Genomic DNA, 9,754 nt, shown 5'->3' on the forward strand with positions numbered 1-9,754 from the left:
CACCGTTCACAGCTTTCAGCTGAAATGGCTGCTAGAAGAGGAAAGTAAAGATGAAAGCAAGGCAGGAACTGTATCTGTCTGGACCTTATTAACTTTGAATGAGTTCTCACGGGTGCATTTTACCTGCCTGTACTTGAAATAATCAGAAGCAGTGCTCTGCTTAGAAGCACATACAGGTTGCATGTATGTCTGACGTACGCAAGGCCTCAACAGCCCGGGAAAGCTTCAATTAAATGTAGAAGCACATATCTGTAACCAAAGCACAGGGCCTGGGGAGAAAGTACAGCCCCATATATTAGAATGGTTTAATCAAGTTCTGTGTAAATGGCTACAGTTCTGAATATTTTAGTGCACTTAGAGATGCTTGACGAATTCGAGTTAACGGTGCAAACTTGATCTGCGCCTCTCAGACCAATGCAATTATCCTTCAGACATCACAGTCTCAGGTATGAGCTTAAAAAGAACAGAAAAAAAGTTTGTTTGTTTTTTAAATCGTTTTCATTCAGTGGCTACCAAAGCATTACCAACCATCAGACAGCAGTAATGCTATAATAAAACATTACAACGAAACACCAGCAGAAAGTGTTTCATAACCATAAGTCCAGCCGCAAGGTGCTGAAGTACTGCAATTGGTGGCTGGAGAATGCTTGGGTGAAAAGGGGATCCTCTGACAGATGGTAAAAGCACTCAGCTGTTGGTGTCGGGCTAATCTCTGAAGTGAGGCTCCTCCATTGGGTAGGTGCCACCACAAAGAAGGCCCGTCGCCACGTAGCTAACAAGATGGACTTCTGGTGGCCATGACACAATCAACAAGGCTTTCCCCACAGATCCCAGTTAATTAATTAAATGTATTTTGTGATGGAATTTATATACTATTTGAATAGGATTTTGTGCAAAATATTATGCAGGGTTTTTTTTTAAAGTTTGCAGACCAATGTGAAATTGTAAAGTCTGTAAAGCCCCATTGCTCAGATGACTACGTTAAAAACCATGTGAGAGCAGCAACAAAGAGGGAGAAAAGTGGGGTGACCAGATTAGGGAAGGGAGCACCTCACCTGGAGTCCACTCACACCTGGCAGCACCTTAGCTGTCATGAGCCTCCTGTACCTTGCAAAGGATTCTGGTAAATGTTCTTGGAAGCATGGTTCATTCAGGAAGGGAGTGGTCTGTCCTGTCCTGTAGAATCTCACACTCATCACACCCCTGTGCCTGCACATGTTGTTGTTGTTGTTGTTGGTGGTGGTGGTGGTGTTGTTGTCGTCAAATCTGTTAATCCATCCTTCACCAGCAGGTCCCAGAACGGGTTACAGTTTCAAATCCAGAACGATAAACAGTTAAAGCAGATTAAAGTCACAGGAATCATTACCATTACCTTTTATTTTATTTTATTTTATTTTATTTTATTTTATTATTTATATGCTGCCCATCTGACTGGGTTGCCCCAGTAACTCTGGGTGGCTTCCAACAGATATAAAAACTTAACAAAACATTAAACATTAAAAACTTCCCTGTACAGGAGTGCCTTCAGATGTCTTCTAATGTTGTACAGTATAGCTCTTTATCTCCCTGCCATCTGATGGAAGGGTGTTCCACAGGGTGGGTGCCACTACCGAGAAGGCCCTCTGCCTGGTTCCCTGTAACATCGCAATGAGGGAAACGTCAGAAGGCCCTCAGAGCTGGACCTCAGTGTCCGGACTGAATGACAGGGATGGAGACACTCCTTCAGGTCTACAAGGCTGAAGCTGCTTAGGTGAGCCCTGAAAATACACACCTCAGGTGTCAAAGGCCAGAGTTAAGAGGTGTGTCATCAGCATTTGCTGAGTTGTGAAGAAGCCAGACGTGCCTCTGTGGGGAGGGAGTTCTTCAGTTTAGGGGCTGCCGCAAACAATGCCCTCTCTACAACCCTCTGAACTTCTGAGGAAACTTCTGGAACTACCAAGAGGCCCCCCTCTGCTGATTTTAATGTCTGGAGGGTTTCTGGAGGGAAGGAAGCAACCTTTCAGATATTTATTAGAAGATGAGTGGCAGGTGTAAGCAAGCTGCCTTTTAAGAAATCTTAGGGCCACACTAGATGAGACATGGGGCAATCTTCGGCATCCCCCACCCTCCCTGAAAAAAGAAAAGGCACCAGTGCTGTTTCATCACCTCTTCACTCTGGATCCTGTCAGGCCATACAGCCGGGTGAGGGGGCCAATAATTTGTCATGTCTTGTTTTCTCAATCTGGGCTGCCTTTCCTAAGCTGCTATTTGCCTGGCAGTGAATAACTTATATAGGTACCCATACAATACTGGCATGTTTTACCTCAGACATACAACAGTTTTGTGGTGGTGGTGGGGAGGTTTCAATAAGGAAGACACCAAGAAAGTAAGTAAGTAAGGAATATCCTCCCTCTCCACAGCGGGTCCTATCATTGGCTGGATTAAGGCAGCCTCCTCAGGTGGCAGGTGCTGGGGATGGGTACTGTTGCTGCTGAGGTGTTGGAAAACATAAGTCTGTAGGCTACATGGCCTGCCTTTTGGGCTCTGATCTAGCTTGCTGTCATTAGGTATGGTAGAGGATGCTGCCCCATATGCAGTGCTGAGGTAAGATTCAGCTGCCAAAACACTTGGTTCCTCTGTGTGGAATTGTGTGTGGTGGGGGGAAGAAGGTACCATTTTGTCCTTTGCCGGAGGCAACAAAACATCTTGGTTCTGCCCTGTCTCTTCCTCAGTACTGAAGCCACTGTCAAATGGAGGCAGGGCTGCAACTACTGTGATCTTTAAAACACACACACACACACACACACACACACACACACACTCCATGAGATCCTATTCATTGATTTGTCATATCACAAGTTGTTTGGCCATTATTGATCTTCACTGGGAGGAAGTGCTTTTTTTCTAGAAAAAGGTGCAGGAATCCCCCCCCCCTTTTTTACGGACAACCCAAAGCTTTTTTTGGGGGGGGGAGCCAAAGTTGTTGAACTTTTTCTAGGGTGGCTGCAATTGCAAAGTCAAGTCGCCTCCGACACGCTGCCCCACAGCCTGAAGCCTCTGACATGCAGCTCTGGGTGTCATGCTGCTATACAGCTGCCGGTGGAGGAACTCAGTTCCAGTGAGGAATCCCAGAGTTCTTTAAACCACTGAATTAAATTACATGGATAACCTGCTTTATAACTGCAGGTGCTCAGATTTTTTCCTGGTTACCCTTTGCAAGTATCTCACCCCCCCCCCTGTAGGTTTTATACTGTCAAATTTTGAATTAGAAGCTATTTGAAGCAGAGACCTTTTCTTTCTTTCTTTCTTTCTTTCTTTCTTTCTTTCTTTCTTTCTTTCTTTCTTTCTTCTATGTGCTAATGCCATGTAGTACTGTTTTCTACTATTGACGTCACTGCATCAATCCATTGCCACAGTTATTGAGGAATAATACAGTGTAAGTAATCAGACCACTCTTAGATTTTTGTCAAAATAGAATATACCATAATGCTTCAGAGATGTCTCCGAACTAGGAAACATCTTGAACACCCTTAATGACCAAATCAAATACAACATCCACTTGGCTTGTCTCTGTCATATTTGATCAATATTCATTGTATGCGGATGAGAAATGGCATACAATAAGAGCTGCCTGAAAGCCGGAGGTCTATTTGACAATCCTTGCTCTCTGGCACTGGCCAGTGGGTGAAATTAGGCTCTTAGTATGCTGCTTTATACTAAGTGAGGCCATCTGTCCAAGAGGAGCCACTGCTAGCGGTTCTGTAGGATATCGTGCAGATCCTAACTGGAGATACCATGGATTGAACCTGGGATTTATGTATTTTTGCATGCAAAACATTTGCTCTGTTACAGAGCTCCAGCTAAATTCAAAGCACACTCTCTGCCATGGAGTTACCACTCCTGGTTTAATGCCACGCGATCACTTAATATTGCCAAGCTGGACTTTGGGAGTGAGGAGATAGAAGGCATTTGTGAACTGGGGATGCAAAAATGGCCATCAGGGATATTTTGCTAATCTAAGCGGAGCTGAAGTCTGAGAGGAGGCCCAGTGAAAGGGCATATTCTTATCTCAAGTGAACAAAACTTCTGATCCCTTGCAAAATGGACTGAATGAGCACATGCATGCTCCACATATCAACTACTGGAGTTTCATGCTGACACTATTTGCTGTATGCCACCATTCATTTCTAACTAGGATGAAGGGTAGTGTCTGTCTGTCTGTCTGTCTGTCTGTCTACCTACCTACCTACCATCTATCTATTCAAGACTCAAATGCATCATACAGTTACAGGAAACACTAATCAAACGACTATTCTACCCACTGAATCCCCCTGGATATGTGAGTGCTTCAACTTCTAATGCAACACAGCACAGTGATATGCATTCTTCTTGGTGGCTTACTCATTGTTTAATTGGAGCCAAGTACCAGCAAGTGGGTGGCGGTGGCGCTGTGGGTTAAAGCACAGAGCCTAGGGCTTGCCAATCAGAAGGTCGGTGGTTCAAATCCCCACGACGGGGTGAGCTTCCGTTGCTCGGTCCCTGCTCCTGCCAACCTAGCACTTTGAAAGCATGTCAAAGGGAAAGTAGATAAATAGGTACCGCTCCAGCGGAAAGGTAAATGGCGTTTCCATGTGGTGCTCTGGTTCGCCAGAAGCGGCTTAGTCATACTGGCCACATGACCCAGAAGCTGTACGCCGGCTCCCTCAGCCAATAAAGCGAGATGAGCACCGCAACCCCAGAGTCATCCACGACTGGACCTAATGGTCAGGGGTCCCTTTACCTTTACCTTTACCAGCAAGGGCTTCTCAACCACTAGCCAGAGCTCCACTGTATCATGAAATATCAGGGTAGCTACAACAATAAAACATAAAACACAATTGAAACCAGTGCAAAATAATCCTTACAGTGACTGGCTAATCAAAGAGCCCATCCATTGCCATTTGCTCTGATTGAGTGCTAAATCTTTCCCAAACAATTTTGTGTGTTTGTGTGCCCTTGCTTTGCTGGTGCCCTAAGCACATGCTGCTTAGTCTGCCTGTTGGGTAATCCAGCACTGAGAAGAGACTGAGCCTTTATACTGGTCAGTAGGCAACCATATTTGGTGGCAATTATGAGAGAAGAAAGCTCACTCAAATAGAAACCAAGGTGAACTTTAGTTGAATTCTAATACTGATTATGCAATTAACCTTTGGCTAATTAAACTACCTACGGCCTCTTAAACCATGTGTTGGGGTATTTTTGTTTGTTTGTTGTTACTATGTTATGTATTTGTGATCCTCGGGTGAAGGGTGGCATAGAAAGTTGTCGAAAAGCAGAGACATCACCTTGCCAACAAAGGCCCATATAGTTGAAGCTATGGTTTTCCCAGTAGTGATGCATGGAAGTGAGAGCTGGACCATAAAGAAGGCTGATTGCTGAAGAATTGATGCTTTTGAATTATGGTGCTGGAGGAGACTCTTGAGAGTCCCATGGACTGCAAGAAGATCAAACCTATCCATTCTGAAGGAAATCAGCCCTGAGTGCTCACTGGAAGGACAGATTCTGAAGCTGAGGCTCCAATACTTTGGCCACCTCATGAGAAGAGAAGACTCCTTGGAAAAGACCCTGATGTTGGGAAAGATGGAGGGCACAAAGAGAAGGGGACAACAGAGGACGAGATGGTTGGACAGTGCTCTCGAAGCTACCAACATGAGTCTGACCAAACTGTGGGAGGCAGTGGAAGACAGGAGTGTCTGGCGTGCTCTGGTCCATGGGGTCATGAAGAGTCGGACACGACTAAATGACTAAACAACAACAACACTTCATACAGAGGTTGAATGAGGATTGGGAGGTAGGGAAGTGACGTAATCGTGTACCAACAGAGAATGAAAGAGAGTACAGGGAGGAAAGGTGGAATGAGGCTTGAGGGTCAAGAGCAGAGCAGGCAGGGAAGTGAAGCATGAGGAGTGAATCGGACTGAGGACTCTGAAGACACAGTGCTCAAGGCAATGAGGTCTGTATGATAGGAAGGAGGGAGAAAGAAAGGGTAGGTAGATGAGTCAAAGCTGCTAAAAAAAAACACAGGACAAAACTGGCTGCGGCGTGAAAATCAGGGACCTGAAGAAATGATGCACAGTTGGAAAAAAGGGGGGATATGACAGGGGTTAAATTATACATAAAGCTTACGGACAGGAAAGGCTGTGTGCTTTTACTTATTTATTTTATTGATTACATGTATATATACCAAATTTCTCCTCCCAGGTGCTCAAGGCATTTTGCAGGGTTCTTCCCTCCTGGTTTTCTCCTCACAACAATCCTGTAGGGGAGGTTAGATTGAGAGACAGCAACTGGCCGAAGGAGTGGGAATTCGAACCCTTGTCAATACTCTTAACCATTGCAGCACACCAGCTCTTTGGGGAATGAGGAAGGTGTCAGGCGCAGTGTTCCTAGGTTTAAAGCCCCTGAAATCTTAATAATGGTGTTCTGCATGTTATGGTTTGCATTCATTCATTTTGCTGAAACTTTTAGACTACTCTTAATTATAAAAGGACCACAGCTTTACAAAATGCTATATAAAAAAATAACTTTAGAATAACCAACCCACCATAATAATATAAAAGGCACCACAAATGACAGCGGCAGTGACAGCACCTACTAAAACTTTGCACTGCAGTTCTGTGATCTGGCAAAGCTTAAGGGTTGGTGGACGGGCAAGGAGGCTGCAGAAGTGGCAAGGGGGTGGTCAATACGAATGCCACATGAACTAGAACTTATTAGGCAGGGTTTTGTTTTGCTTTTTTAAGGAGGGAGGGACACCAGCATACTTCTAGTCAACTGAAATGCACTTTCCAGGTCCTTTTTTTCCCTTTGAGAAAGTAAAGAAGAGGCTCTTGTCATTGGACGGTTTTGAACTATGCAGAGAGCCAATGCAGCCAATTAGATTTCGCCTGGGGTATTTGAAAAGAAGCGACACGGAGACGCGCCAAGCCTTGCGTGAGCATGGATGGGCTTGGGTGGTGCCCGTCTCCTCCCCCTGCAACTAGGTGCTTTATGATTAGGCCTATCTCTGAGGAATACCCTCTTCCAGTGGCTGCTTTATCTTCCAGTAGCCAGCCAGGCCAGTAGGAGCCGGGCACCTCCCTGCTTCCCTCCCTCCTTTCTCTTCAGTCCAAAAAATTATGTGGAAATGATGAGGCACCATTAGCTCATGCTGTGCTATGATGCCAGGGCTCATTTTGCACTCAGAAGAGGCAGCGTTGGAGCTCAGCTTGAATGGGAAACTGATCCGAATCTCTGTTTCCTTGAGTGTTGGTCAGTTATGGCCATTGCTCAGTGGCTGCAGAGAAATAACACCCAGGCATTTCTATTATGGCATGTTCCAGGTTGCAATAAGAGAAGAAGGGCTATATAGCTTGGCGACAGGACACATGCGTTGCCTGCAAAAGGAGCCAGGTTCAATCCCTGGCATGATCCGGGCAGGGTTGTGATGAAAGACCCGCCTGATTCCCTGGAGAGCTACGGCAGACAAAACTGATGGAGCAATGATACGGCTTCACACCATTTGGTACAGTCAGTGTAAACCATACTGAGCTAGATGGAGCAATTTTATAAGTCAGCTTCATACATTGCTACATAAGAAGATGAAAGACAGTGTCCCCCCCCCCCCACTTCCTTGGAAGAAATTCAGATTATACTGAAGTCCACCAGCAGAGAGCAGGAGTGAACAAGATATGCAAGCGCTCAAGTGGTTGCACAGCAAATCGCTCAGCCTACAATTACCGAGGAAATAAATAAATAAGCAAGGTCAAACAAAAACCCTCAGGGTCAGATGAACAGACCTGGGGGGATATTTTGCTGACCACAAGCGTAGCAGTTAGACAGTACAGTAAAGGGAAATGGAAATTCCCAAAATAAAACAAAAAAACCCACCCAGTTTTAAAGGGACTTTTTGTGTGCGCTCGACAATAGTCCCCAGTGGAAGGAGAAAAACAAGCTCTTTCCTTCTCCTATTGGTTAACTACAAAGGCAGTAGATTAACAAAGCAAAACAGAACACAAAGCTTTCTTTATAAATGTAACTGTGACTTGAAATGGACACACACTGTTTATTTCCTCTGAGTGTGCTGTTCTGCAAGAGCCCATTTTAATGATCTGCCATTGGTGACTCAGCCACAGGAAGCACTTTGCTTGTGTTCAGAGGTCCTCTTCTCCAGTCAGCCTGCATGTGCACGAGCACATGTTGTGTGTGTTTGAGAGAGAGAGAGAGAGAGAGAGAGAGAGAGAGAGAGAGAGAGAGAGCACACACACTGGCATCTCTCTGCAAAACAAACAAACAAACAGTGTTTGAGAATATACTAAAGACTATTGAATCCGTAACCTGATAGGACTGCTATTTATCAGATGTCACTGTCTAGACAATTTAAACTAATATGAATCTGGCAAAAGCAAGTAACCCAGAGACCTAAGTTCAACTTAGAGAGCTATTGTGGCGAAATGGTTAAAGTGTCAGAATACAACCTAGGAGGCCAGGATTTAAATCCCCACGCAACCAGGGTAGTCTTGGGCCAGTCATGATCTCTCTGCCTAATAATCTACCTCACAGAGTTGTTGTGAAGATAAAATGGGCAGCTGAGAGCCAACTATGCTGCTTTCAGCTCCTTGGATATAAATGTATTAAATAAACAAAATCCATGCCCCTCCTCCATTTCATTAATAGCCCCTGGGCAAGAGGCCATTTTTCACTTTAGTCAGAGACACTGAGGTGAGGCAAAGTGGTTACCTCAGACAACGGGCTTGGGTGCCAGTAAAAACAGCAGAATGGGAGACAAGCAGATGTAACTCCTGGGAAGTTACTCATTTTGAACTAATAATAAATACCATGTTCTTGTACCTTTCCCATTTCCAGTTGGACTTTTAAGGGACAGCTTTCTGACAGGTTGTAAGGTACATGCCCTTACGCTAATCACTGTGAGGAAAGCATTTTGTATATATATATATATTGTGTGTGTGTGTATATATATATATATGTATATATATAATATATCTATGTAGATAGATAGCTCAGCTGGTAGAGCAGGAGACTCTTAATCTCAGGTTTGTGCCCCACATTGGACAAGAAGATTCCTGCATTGCAGAGGGTTGGACTAGATAACCCTCGTGCCTCTTCCAAATCTATGATTCTATATGTGAGTGAATGCGTGTGTGTACACACACATTTGCCTCAGAGATCAAAGCACCGTGGGGTGGGGATCAGGGTGCTTGTGTTCCATTCTGAAAGGGCCATTTTTCTCTTTTTTTAAAAGCCAACCTAGCAGGGCTCTTGTAGGGAGTGGATGAGCTGCGTCTGCATAACGCACCATGCTGGAAACAGTGAGCAGGGGGGAGAGTGGGATGCATCTAAGGCAGACTTTCCCCTCCCTGTTCCAGGCGGCAGGAGGTCCTCCTCTCCGATGCTGTCTTCCTCCCTTCCCTTCCCTTTCCTTCCCTTCCCTGGCCGGCTGCTACCCTTTCCCTCTCATCCGCCCATCACGTCATTGGCGAGAGGGGCTGGCTTCCTATCGGGAGGAGGAGGCGCCTGTTTTCCATCAGGACCAAGGAGAGCTCCTCCCGGCCATCCTCCCATCTTTCGCTGTTCGCTCTCGCCCTCCAAGCAGGGGGCTGGAGCTAATTTTAGGACGAGAGAGAGGCGGGCGATACTTCCGTGCTATCCGATCCTGGAGAAGGCTGACCCAACGCCTCGTCTTCTGGGGGAGGGCAGGGAGGAGAGGCAGGGGGAGGGGAGGGGGTGGGGAGGAGGG

The sequence above is a fragment of the Lacerta agilis genome, chromosome 14 (genome assembly GCF_009819535.1).
Source record: "Lacerta agilis isolate rLacAgi1 chromosome 14, rLacAgi1.pri, whole genome shotgun sequence".
Lineage (NCBI taxonomy): Eukaryota > Metazoa > Chordata > Lepidosauria > Squamata > Lacertidae > Lacerta > Lacerta agilis.